Source organism: Hevea brasiliensis, chromosome 13 (assembly GCF_030052815.1).
Source record: "Hevea brasiliensis isolate MT/VB/25A 57/8 chromosome 13, ASM3005281v1, whole genome shotgun sequence".
In the NCBI taxonomy this organism is placed as follows: Eukaryota; Viridiplantae; Streptophyta; class Magnoliopsida; order Malpighiales; family Euphorbiaceae; genus Hevea; species Hevea brasiliensis.
The window spans coordinates 45,697,226-45,709,768 of NC_079505.1; the positions used below are offsets into that span (position 1 = coordinate 45,697,226).

General features: G+C 33.7%; 1 pseudogene; it reads left to right on the forward strand.

Annotated features, from left to right (window-relative positions):
• The first annotated feature begins 1,348 nt into the window (after positions 1-1,348).
• Positions 1,349-8,335, forward strand: LOC131172133 (phosphoenolpyruvate carboxylase kinase 1-like; annotated as a pseudogene).
• Positions 8,336-12,543: the final 4,208 nt, after the last annotated feature.

Below are 12,543 nucleotides of genomic sequence, written 5' to 3' on the forward strand. Positions count from 1 at the left end.
GATACCAGAAAGGCTGGCTCTAGTCTCCGTGACATTCACACTATATGTGACTTCACTGATGTCTTCCCTGAGGAGTTGCCTAGTTTGCCACCAGAAAGGGAAGTAGAATTTGTAATAGAGGTAATGCCAGGTACAACGCCGATCTCAATTGCTCCTTATAGGATGGCGCCCATTGAATTGAAGGAGTTGAAAATCTAGTTGTAAGAGTTGCTTGATAAGGGGTTTATATGCCCCAGTGTGTCACCATGGGGAGTTCCGGTACTATTGGTGAAAAAGAAGGATGGGACTATGAGGTTATGCATTGATTACCGGCAACTAAACAAAGTAACAGTGAAGAACAAGTACCCATTGCCTAGAATTGATGATATGTTTGATTAATTAAAGGGAGCAGGTGTATTTTCTAAGATTGATCTCAGATCAGGGTGTTATCAGCTGAGGGTAAACGATGCGGATGTGCCTAAGACTGCATTCAGGACCTGGTATGGGCATTATGAATTTTTAGTGATACTGTTTGGGTTGACAAATGCACCAGCAGCTTTCATGGATCTTATGAACTGTATCTTCCATCCATACTTAGATATGTTTGTAGTAGTCTTTATTGATGACATCCTAGTGTATTTCAAGAATAGAGAGGAGCATGATGAGTATTTAAGGATTATTCTGCAGACCTTAAGAGAGAAGAAGTTGTATGCTGAGCTATCCAAGTGTGAATTCTGGTTGAATGAGATCACTTTCCTTGGACATATAGTATCAGCTGATGGGATTAGAGTGGATCCCAAGAAGATTGAAACTGTAATAGAATGGAAGCCTCCCAGGAACACAACTAAAGTCAAAAGTTTATTAGGGCTAGCTGGATATTACAGAAGGTTTGTGAAAGGGGTTTTCTCTGATAGCTGCTCCATTGACCAAGTTACTATAAAAGACTGCAAAATTTGACTGGAATAACAAGTGTCAAGCCAATTTTGAGAAGTTGAAGGCTATGTTGACAGAGGCACCAGTGTTAACACAGCCAGTATCTAGAAAAGACTTTGTGGTCTATAGTGATGCCTCTCACAATGGACTAGGGTGTGTTCTGATGTAAGAAGGGAAAGTGGTTGCCTATGCTTCCAGACAGCTAAGGCCACATGAAAAGAACTACCTTACCTATGATATGGAGTTAGCAACAATTATCTTTGCATTGAAGATATGGAGGCATTACTTGTATGGTGAGAAATGCTACATATACACAGATCACAAAAGTCTGAAATACTTACCAACCTAGAAGGAGCTCAACCTTAGACAGAGGCAATGAATTGAGTTCCTGAAGGACTATGATTGTGTGATAGATTATCATCTTGGGAAGGCAAATATGGTTATTGATGCTCTGAGTAGGAAATCTATTGCAGCTTTGAGATCCTTGAACGCCCGCCTATCTTTAGCTCAGGATGGAGCTATTTTGGTTGAGTTGCAAGTGAAGCCAAATTTGTAACAGTGGATATAGGTGGGGCAGAAACAAGATGAGAAATTGGTGAACATCATGGGTAAAATCAAAGAGGGGAAGGAGGCTGAATATGAACTGAAAGAAGATGAGAGTTTGTATTACAAAGGAAGAATGTGTGTACCAGATGATGAAACATTGAAGAAAAACATATTGAAAGAGACACACAATAGTGCTTATGCTATGCACCCAGGGAGTACTAAAATGTACCATGATTTGAAGCCTCATTACTGGTGGCCTGGTATGAAGAAGGATATTGCTGACTATGTAACTAGATGCTTAACATGTCAGTAAGTAAAAGCAGAGCACCAAGTTCCATCAGGTTTGTTATAACCCATAAACATACCTGAATAGAAATGGGACTGAGTCACCATGGATTTTATTAGTGGGCTACCTCTCACCCAGAAGAAACATGATGCAGTATGGGTGATAATAGATAGATTGACCAAATCAGCACATTTTCTGCCAATTAGAACTGACTATTCATTGGAGAAACTAGCAGAGTTGTATATCAGAGAGATAGTTAGATTACATGGAATCCCAATTTCCATTATATCTGATAAAGACCTGAGGTTTACATCTAGATTTTGGAAGAAGTTGTAAGAAGTCTTGGGTATACAACTCCACTATAGCACGGCTTTTCATCCTCAAACGGATGGATAGTCAGAACGGGTGATTCAGGTAAACCTTGAAATTTATTAAATTATTATAAATATTAAACTGTAATGATAGTAATAACATGAAGTATGTGATAGGTGCTTGAGGATATGCTGAGGAGTTGTGTCATAGAGTTTAAGGAAAGTTAGGACAGATACCTCCCACTGACAGAATTTGCTTAAAATAATAGCTGCCAAGCTAGTATTCAGGTGGCTCCATGTGAGGCACTGTATGGGAGAAAGTGCAGAACACCACTGTGTTGGATAAAACTTGGTGAGGACAAGGTTGTGGGACTAGACCTGGTGAAACAGACTAAGGAAAAGGTGAAATTAATTAAAGATAATTTGAAAGCTGCCTCATACAGACAAAAGTCCTATGCTAACCTAAAGAGAAAAGACATAGAATATGAAGTTGGTGACAAGGTATTTCTCAAAGTATCACCATGGAAGAAAGTATTGAGTTTTGGGAGAAAGGGTAGGTTAAGCCCTAGGTTTATTAGCCCATATGAAGTCATTGAACGTGTAGGTCTAGTAGCCTACAGGCTAGCTTTACTACTATAACTGGATAAAATTCATAATGTGTTTCAAGTATCTATGCTGAGGAGATATCGATAAGACCCTTCACATGTCATATCAATGGAAGAAATTGAAATACAACCAGATTTGACATATGAAGAGGAACCAATAAAAATCCTGGCTCGGGAAGTTAAAGAACTACGAAACAAACGGATTCCATTGGTGAAAGTACTTTGGAGGCACCACAATACTGAAAAGGCAACTTGGGAAAGTGAAGAGACGATGAGGCAATATTTCCCTCAACTGTTTGCATCAGGTAAATTTCGAGGATGAAATTTTAGTTATAGGGGAAGAACTGTAACGCCCTCACTTTAGGTAGTCCGTATATTCTACTGTTTCGATGACTAACGTCTATTCGGATAGTCAGAATATTGGGAATCAAACTTAAACTAAAGTGAGGAGCCATAAATAACCTAAATAATGACTAAAAAAATTTATAAAAAATTAAAGAAATGAAATGCAAAGAGGTTAAAGGAGCCAAGGCTAATGGGTAACCCTAACGGGAAGTGACTGTGAATACAGTTGCCAACCCTGCACTGTGGGAACCCTATGAGATAAATATTTGAGACTTAATTAAAGGATTAATGAGGTTTAATGATAATAAAAGTGTCATGGGAATGCAAGAAAAATTATGCCAATTGGTAAAGGTAATTAGGATGTAACCACTAAGAAAGGCATTTTGGTCATTTCACCCTTAGAGTTAATTTTTGACCAACATGTCCATTTAATTAAGTGAGATTTGTATAATAAAATATGAAGAAATATTGATAAAAATTTAAATGGAAATGAGTAGAGAAAAGAAGAAAAGAAAATAAAATGAAATAAAATTTAATTCTAATAATGACATATGCAAAATGTCATGGTGATGTAATTAAAATCCTTAGCCAATTAAAATTAGACAAACACATTTATAAGAGATAAAAAAAATTAAAAGAAAAAAAAATCTATTCATTTTCTTCCTCTCCACTACCATGGGAATGGAGCTCTCCTCCATTTCTTCATTTCTAGCTTGATTCCCTAGCAATTCTCACCATAAAACCCCTAAAACCCAATACAAAAATTAGTTATTAGGGCTTGGAGAAGTGTTGGGCAGCCAAGAATTTGAAGGAAAGTGAAGTTGAGAAAGTCTTAGAAGATTAACCAACTATGGTTAGTGCTAAACTCTTACTCCTTCTTTTTCTAATGGTGAAAACAAAGAGGATTACAATAGAATTACATGATAAATGATGAAATTGATGGATATATGTTAGACAAGAAATTCGGCCAGCTTGTGTAGGAGTAGGATTGAAAGTGTTTAATTGCAAATAAACTTGAGAATTTGCTTGAGTATGATGATAAGTGTGATTAGTGTGCTTAATTGGTATATATTGTATGAATCTTGAATTAGGAGCTAGGATTTTGAGGAGAAAATTAGGGGTTTGTTAAATTGTTGTTGAATTGATGTTGTTAAGGTCAATTAATGACCATTTGATATGGTTTGACCTTAAAATGGAGTTGGTTTTGGAGTTTAAATGCTAAAAGGAGAAGTGCTCCTTTGTGCTGGAATTTTGGACTTTGAGTCCAGTGGGTTTGGGCAGTCATAAGTAGAGTTATATAGCTTCAATTGGTATAAGGCCAATTGGAGGTAAAACTTAGGATATAATACCACATTTTTCATGAAGAGACCTTGCCCAGAAACCCAACACAAAGTGACCTAAAATTGGCTTGAATCCGAGTAACCATATGCTGGACCTGGAAAAATGACTATATGAATAGTGAATGTTCAAATGGGCATAACTCATTGTAGAGAGGTCCAAATGACCTGATTCTTGAACTCATGAAAAGCTTAGACATATTATAACATTTTTTACGAAGATCAGGAATCCAAATTCTGACCCTAACCTAATCAAATTGCTGACCAAATTTAGCCTAACAAAACTGCTAGAACCAAACTGATCAGAAAATCCTGGACATTGACTAATCCAACCAGTTGTGGTAAAAATGCCATAACTTGAGCTAAAATACTCCAAATGGAGTGATTAAAAAATGAAATTAAAGTTAAAACATTAAGAAATAACTTTGATGAAGAAAGTGAGGTCAAATTTCCACTGTAGATTGGCCTAATGTAACAGTGAACTTAAGTTACAAAATCTAAAATTTTTGAATTGCTTTTAGAAGGATTTGAATTGTGGTTGGCAATTAATGCCAACAACTTAGTAAACTAAAATGTGGGATGAACTTGAATTTGGAACTTTTGTTCCTATTATATGTGGTATAACAAAAAATTTAGCATAAATAGTGCTATTAATAGTAAACATAATGACAAAATGAAAAGAACCAATGCCTAAAATGCTAATGTGCCCATGTATGCCTAGTTTTATGATTGGTATGGATAGGTTGGCATGCCAATAGGGTTTTGACTTACAGTACTGCTTATGGCTCCGTGCCATTATGTGATTTATGGCTTCTAGCTATTCTGTTACTCTTTGATATATGTAGCTTTATGCCCGATTGACGTTATGGCTCTTTAGCCATTTTGTTGCATACCTGGCAGACACTATGTGACTGATGGTGTGACAGCCCGAGGTACTTGATACCTAGTGCTAGTTTACTCATTTATCCAGTCCAGTCAATTTGTATAGGTTACTTGGGCATTAAAATAAGTCCTAAAAATTTACCAATAAATAATGAATAGAAAAACCATTAAATTAAATATCTTACAAATAGTTATCAAAAATACATCCTGTGCGGCATAAAAGTATAATTTCTTTATTTCTAATTATTTAGTTTATTTTTATATTATTCTTGCACCACTAAGAATTATGCTTAGCCCGTCACTTTTTTGCCACGCGTAGGTACTGAGATTAGGAGAGAGAGCCTAGTAGACCTTAGACTGGGAGTTGGGATTTCAGATCTGCATAGGGCCCTGAGTGTCACCTCATTAGTAGTGCATTTTGGTAGGGTCCATCATACCATATATGTAATTATTTGGTACACTGTAATTATTTATAAGTTTTGGAAGGTAAATTATGAATTGTATGTAATTATTTTGTACATTGTGAAATTTATGAAATTTGTAGGTTTATGTATGAAATGAATGATAAATTAAACTTGTATGGGAATAATGATGAATGAAATTATGAGTTTGAGATATTGAGATGATCATGGAGAATATTGAATTAAATATGAAATTATTTTTAAACAGGTGGGAAATCGTCAAAATGTTAATAAATTAGGAGAAACTCCGTCAGTTCCTCTGATTAAATAAGTGAACTTAAATTATTAAAAATTAAACTTAATTAGTAGTAAATGTAACAAGATAAGATAAGGTGCTCTAGCACAGAGTGTGACTTGCCTTACTCGGCTACACTGTAGACTGAATAATGGGTGTTACAAAGAAAACATAAGTATCAGAGATAGATTTAATGATGGATCAAATTCTATCATAAATAATATTGATTAGTGAACTGTCACTATTATATTGCTAATAGTTTAGCGACATACTAAAATCCAAGCCAATTTTTTGAATTAGCAATCAATTATGGTTGTTGCTAATAAGTTTTAGTGACAAATCCATCTCTAATCTATATTATCAGTGGGATTTAGTGACAGATCCGTCAATGGGCCATTGATACCCTGTTATTTTGTAATGCATCATGCTCTTCACTTTGAGCTTTCATTGGGTCACATCAATTTGTGTTTTTAACAGTAGATAATTGAAATACGCCATGAAACACTGACATTAAACTAGTCGATATCTAGTAAAGAATTTTAGAAAACAAAATTAATGTTTATGACCAACGACACAGGAGAATATCGGATGAGTTGACTTCAACAACTTCTTCAATGGTTAAATCAGTAAGGGGTCTTATGATTGAATGAATATAATTAGTGTAGCATCATTTTTAAATCCAACCTATTTAATGCCATCTTCCCATAACACTATCATGGCATCCTCTCCATTTGGACTTATCCAACTAATTTATTGGGTTGGCCTTCACTAGTTGTTTTCTAAAGTCTATTTTGTTGTTTCTTTTATATTAGGTTTCTTATTTCAAGAAAAATGCAAATCCAAAGTCCAATTGCATGCTTTAGCATCGTTTAAATAGTAAATAAACATACTAAGAAAGGTGAGGAGAAAGGAGATTAGCTAATTAACCTAAAACGAGTGATAGTAGGGAGGAGAAAGGAATTAAAGAGGCCTTTCAAAATAAAAGAAAATAAAATTACAAAGGCCTTATGGCCCATTATCCCAATGCAAAGGGCCTTACAGTTCCTTTTCTTAGGATTTTGTGTTTCTTGTGCTCCTTAGACTTCTTTTGGCTCTATAGCTTGGATTTAGTCATTTGGGTCTCCATTCTCCCATTCATGTTTTGTTAACCCAAAATATTACAAAACATAAAAAGTTGGCACCAAAATAAAAGGAAATTAATTTGAAAGTCAAATTAAAAACATGAAAACCTTAAAATTGTCTTCTTTGGATGCTAAACTCAACATTTGGGATTTGATTCCCAAACAACTCTAATTTATACATTAAAACATGTCTTAAGGTCCCATTGCATTTAAGAGAAAAGAAGTAAACAAATTAGAAGAGGATAAAATAAATAAACATTAAAATCATAAAAGAATGGCTTATAGACTTCAAAAATCCAAACCTTTATGGATTTTGATGTTTTAATCCAATTCTTCTAATTTTGGATTAATTTTCTAGAATTTTGAAATTGGGACAAATTTTATCAAATTTGAAATTTAAATTGAGGGGAGTGTGCCTCTGCTGATGTGTCATCATGTTTAGCATTTTCATTATATATGAGTGAGTCCCACATCACACAAAGAAAAAAAAAAATCAACCATAGAAGGGAAAATTTGTAACTTCTATAATCCCTAAACCCTAAATTAAATCCTATTGATCATCTTCCTAACACCAAAGAATCTCCACTTTTTCTCACCTCATCCTTCACATGGTAATCGACTTATACTTCGACTGGGAACTTCACAATTTAATAATCTCTAATGGTGTTGTTACTGCTTTTGATTTAGCTGATGAGAGCCATTTCCCACTACCACAAATACGAAATATTTCACTGTGACATCAAGCCAGATACATTTTGCTTGACTCTTTAAATTTTATGAAGTTTGCTGATTTTTGCTCCACTGAGGTGGTTATGGAAGGAGAGATGATTAATGGTTTTGTAGGGACATTGTACTACATAGGACTGAAGGTTTTGGTTAGGAGAGAGTACGGTGAGAAGGTGGATGTTTAGAGTGCTCGTATGGTGTAGTATATTATGTTAGCCAGCTTTCCGCCATTCAATGATGAAACAACTATAGAGATTTTTTATGTGGTTTTGAGAGCGAAATTGAGGTTTTTGGTTAGAGCTTTCCATGGCATATCTCCAACTGTTAAGGATTTGCTAAGGAGTATGCTTTGTGGAGATGTTTCCAAGAGGTTTTTTGTAGAACAAGTGTTAAGTAAGTCCTTCTCATTTAATATAAATTTGCAAAACTAGAGTAATCAAAATACAAATTTCATCCATTTTTTATGTTTGGTATATTTTTAATTGTGCTAATTTGGTTAAGTAATTAGTAGAAAATATTAATGGTGGTGGGTTTTGTAGGGCATCCACGGATAACAGATGGAGGATGATGAAGAGAGTGGAGTAAGAAGCTCCTAGCTTATAGTAAATGTGCTTGTATAGTTGTAGATAATAGATTGAATGGAATCCTATACACTGAGCACATATCCTAATAGTTTTTCAACTTTAAGAGTATGCCTTTTGTTTTGCTAGAAGAAGAAGAAGTAAGATTTTGTATAAATGAGAGTTTTTTTTTTTGGTAATTAACAATGTATAAAAATTATGTCAATAGGATTTAATTTCATCCACCATATCTCTGTTAGTAGGATGCCCTAGAAAATATCATTTTGTATGTATCTTGTACATATTTTATTAATAAAAAGGCAATTTCACTTTTCCGTTTATATAATATATTTATGTGTAATTGAAAAGGTCCATTGATATTTGTTTAGAAATTCTATTATTAAGTTGTTAAGAATATGAGTGACAATATTTCTAGAACAAAGTATCATAAATTGGTTCACAATCGAGGATACTTCATAAAGGACATGACTTACCCAAAAATATTGTAATCATGTTTATTCCCAAGGTATTAATATGAGATATAAATAAGATGGAGTGGTGTGTCTCATGCCACATAACAAACATAATAGACACTTATACATGATTAGTAAGCCGAACCAGTGATGCTTATGACAAGCACATGGAGTTTACTCTTGTCAATGCATTGTCATATATCATATCAGTGCATATAATCTTTAGACCTAAGATAACACAGTTATCTTGTATATAGGTGGTTTGAGTTTGATACTACTTTCATACTTGTACTGTGTATGGGTATATGGGCATTTGTTAGCTCCTACTAGTTATATATGGAGATAGGTGTTGATCAAGATGGAATCTGTTACCCTAAGTAAATAGGGATAAAATCTTATGTTTATTTAATTGTTCTTGATGTTTCAACTTCTTGGCCAGGACAGACAGATTTAATCAGAAAAGAGTTTCTGACAAGAAAATCTAATTAATCAAGAACTGGAATTAAAAAAGAACATAATGTTCATAGTAAATGGGGTTTGACATTAACCATGACTCCAGCTTGAATTGGGATTTTGTAACGGAGAGATTCTAGTGCATGGTAACATATGATTAAAGGTTCATTTAAAGTATTTCTTATTACTGATTGGGTGGCCATGGTATGCTAGGTGTCAACCATGGTCTATGAGATGTCTGAAATGATTTAGAAAAATTATTTATGGTAAGAAAGAGTTCTAATGATATTAAGAGTTAATATCATTTCTCATTGCCAATAACTAATGGGCCTAGTAAGTCACACATCTACATAAGCTAATCACCATTTAAAATGTGATTTAATTGATTAATTAAAGAGTTTAATTAATTAGTTAAAGAGGTTTGGTTTGCAATAAGATTGTAAAGTCCCTAGCATGACTTGAAACCAAATCTAGGTTATTGGATGTATAGTATAAATTAAATTTATATTTAATTTGATTAAATATGAATTTAATTATGAAAAAAGTAATTAATAGAGATTAATTAATTAATTAATTTATATTTGATATAAATTAATTTAAAGAAGAGATTATAATTTTGGGTTGAGAACTCAAATTAAAAAGTAAGGGCAAATTATTCTTTTCACATGGTGACATGTGGCACCATGAGATGGTAACACATGGCACCATATGATCTTGCCACTTGTCTTCCTATGATGGAAGACCACATGTCATGATTTAAATGGAGCTTGGCACTTGGCTTCATAGGATTAAATCAAATAATAACAAGATGGGATCTTGTGATGACATGTGGCAAGGGAGTAAGTTAGGGTTTGACCTAAGTATATAAACAAAAGTTATGAAGAAAAAACACACTCCTCTCTCTTTTCTCTCAAGTTGGATGGCAACTTTGTCTCTCCCTCTCCTCTTCAATTTCTCAATTGATTCAAAGGAAAAACTATAATTTCCTCTTGAATTAAAATTATTAGAAAGTGTTTCTAACACCCAATACATTCGTACAACCTTCACAAAGCATAAATCCCATCTCAAAATTGGTTGACAAGGCTTGAGAAGCCAATCTAGGGGCTGCCATTGCATCTTTGATGTGTGCTTGTGGTGGACAAACTAGAGGGACAACATTTGGGGTCCTAAGAACATCCTAAGAGGCTTTAATTGTGCATCAAGAGGTTAGTACCTAAAAATCCCTCTTTTAGTTAGGGTTTAATTGAATTAAATGTTAATTCACAATCTTTAATGGCAAATGAAATTTTAATGCATGCTAAAATGTGTTTTGGTATGCAATTGGGCATTGGAAATTGATTAGGATGATAAGACACTTGGTATGGTGCATGTAACCTTAGAAATAATTTTTGAAATTCAAGGTTCTAATGCCCTTTATTCACGCTTCCACACCTTCAATTGGTATTAGAGCCACTATATTTGCTATTAAGATTGTTTATGAGGCTTAATTGTGTGATTGGATTAAATTTGGATTGATTTGAAGATGGTTTGGGTGCTCTAAGGGCATGTTGGGCAAGATACCCATGGGTGTGTTGGATTTTTGGGCTTGGTTTTTGGGCCCATTATGCAATTGTTGTGTATTTTAAGGCCCATAATTAAGCCCATACCTAATTAAATTGTTTAATTAGGAATTTTAATCGCACAATTAATTTTCAAAAAATTGTTTTCAAGGTATTAAATTTGGAAAAAGGTTTCTAAATTTAAAATTATTTGAATGAGATTCAAATTTAATTTTGGTTGAATATGTGATATTCAATTTAATTTATAGTATGTATATTTTATTTAATTGTTAAATTTTAATATGCATGATGGATGATCATGGACAATAAAATACTAATGATATTTGATTTATTTCTTTTATTTTTCTTTGGGATGTAAAATAATTAATTTTATTTTAGTGGCATATATTATAAATGTTGTAATAATTTAGGTTGTAATTTCATTTATTTGAGGACTTTAAAGTCCATATTCTTGTAAACCCGCCTTGGTATACCAAAGATTACAATGTAATTGGATTGTGGGAAGAACAAGGAGCTAAAGAGCATTGGTGGGACTAGTGGGAGGAAATCAAGATCAAGGGTTGATTATGTACTCCTTCAGCAACTCTTGTAAAATGAATGAATGAATGAAATACACCTAGGAATGCCCCGATTCAATTCTTGGTGGCTCAGAATTGAATCCCTTAGAAAGTCCATGATCATACCATATTATTTGTTTATCCATGTATGCATGAGATGTGTATGAATGTATGCAAGTATATGATATATGCATGCCAATTAGATAATGTGCAGAGTGAGACCATAATAGTAATTAGGTCGACCACAAAATCTTCTAAGCAAATGATTAAGTTAGTAATAGTATAATTATGGTAATTATATCATGGCCCTCCATTGAGGTAATTATTTTAAGAAATTTTAAATACTTGCATTATTAGCTATATAAGCTTGGGAATAATGCATTAATTTAAGAGCTTTTCTTAAGAATAATTGTTAAGCATAAAATGTTGTAAATATGTAACACCCCCGTTTGCATAGCCTGGTAGATTTCACTGTTCCGGTGACCGGTGTCGGTCTGGACAATTAAGGGGATTAGAACCACACTTAAGACAACTAGATAAGCCATAAACACAAATAATTAGTAATGTTCAATTATTTAAGTATAAATAAGAAAAACAGAATAGAAGAAGTTAAACGAGCTGAGAGTCACAGCGATGGGTGACTTTCTCGGGAATGATTGCGAAGTCATTTTAAACTCAAATTTCGAACTGTAAAAAGTGATGCTGCGGTCCTTAGGACCCTTATAAACACAGTGGAAAAGAGAAAATCCTGAAAAATAACTATTAAGCCAGTCAAATAATTAGGTCAGGAAGCAGGAAGAAATATGAAATTAATTGCAAATCGGGATGAACCGGCGAGGGGCAATTTAGTCAATTAACCCCGAGAGCTGACTCCTAACCTAACTGTCAAATAAAATCGAAGAAAAGAAAATTTCGGAATCGAGAATTAAATTAAAGAACTAATAGAAAAATAAATAGAAAAAAAAGGAAAATAAAAAAGTAAAAAGGTAGTGACATCATTATGTGTGACATCAAGGATGATGTCATAATAAAAAAATTCTTTTCCTACCAAATTTGACTAGGTTAAATATCTTTTAAATAAGATAAAAACAACATAAAAAAAAAGAAATTATTCTCATCTTCTCCCCCAAAACCAACCGTCCACTTTCCCTCTCCCAAAGCTCACTCTCAAACG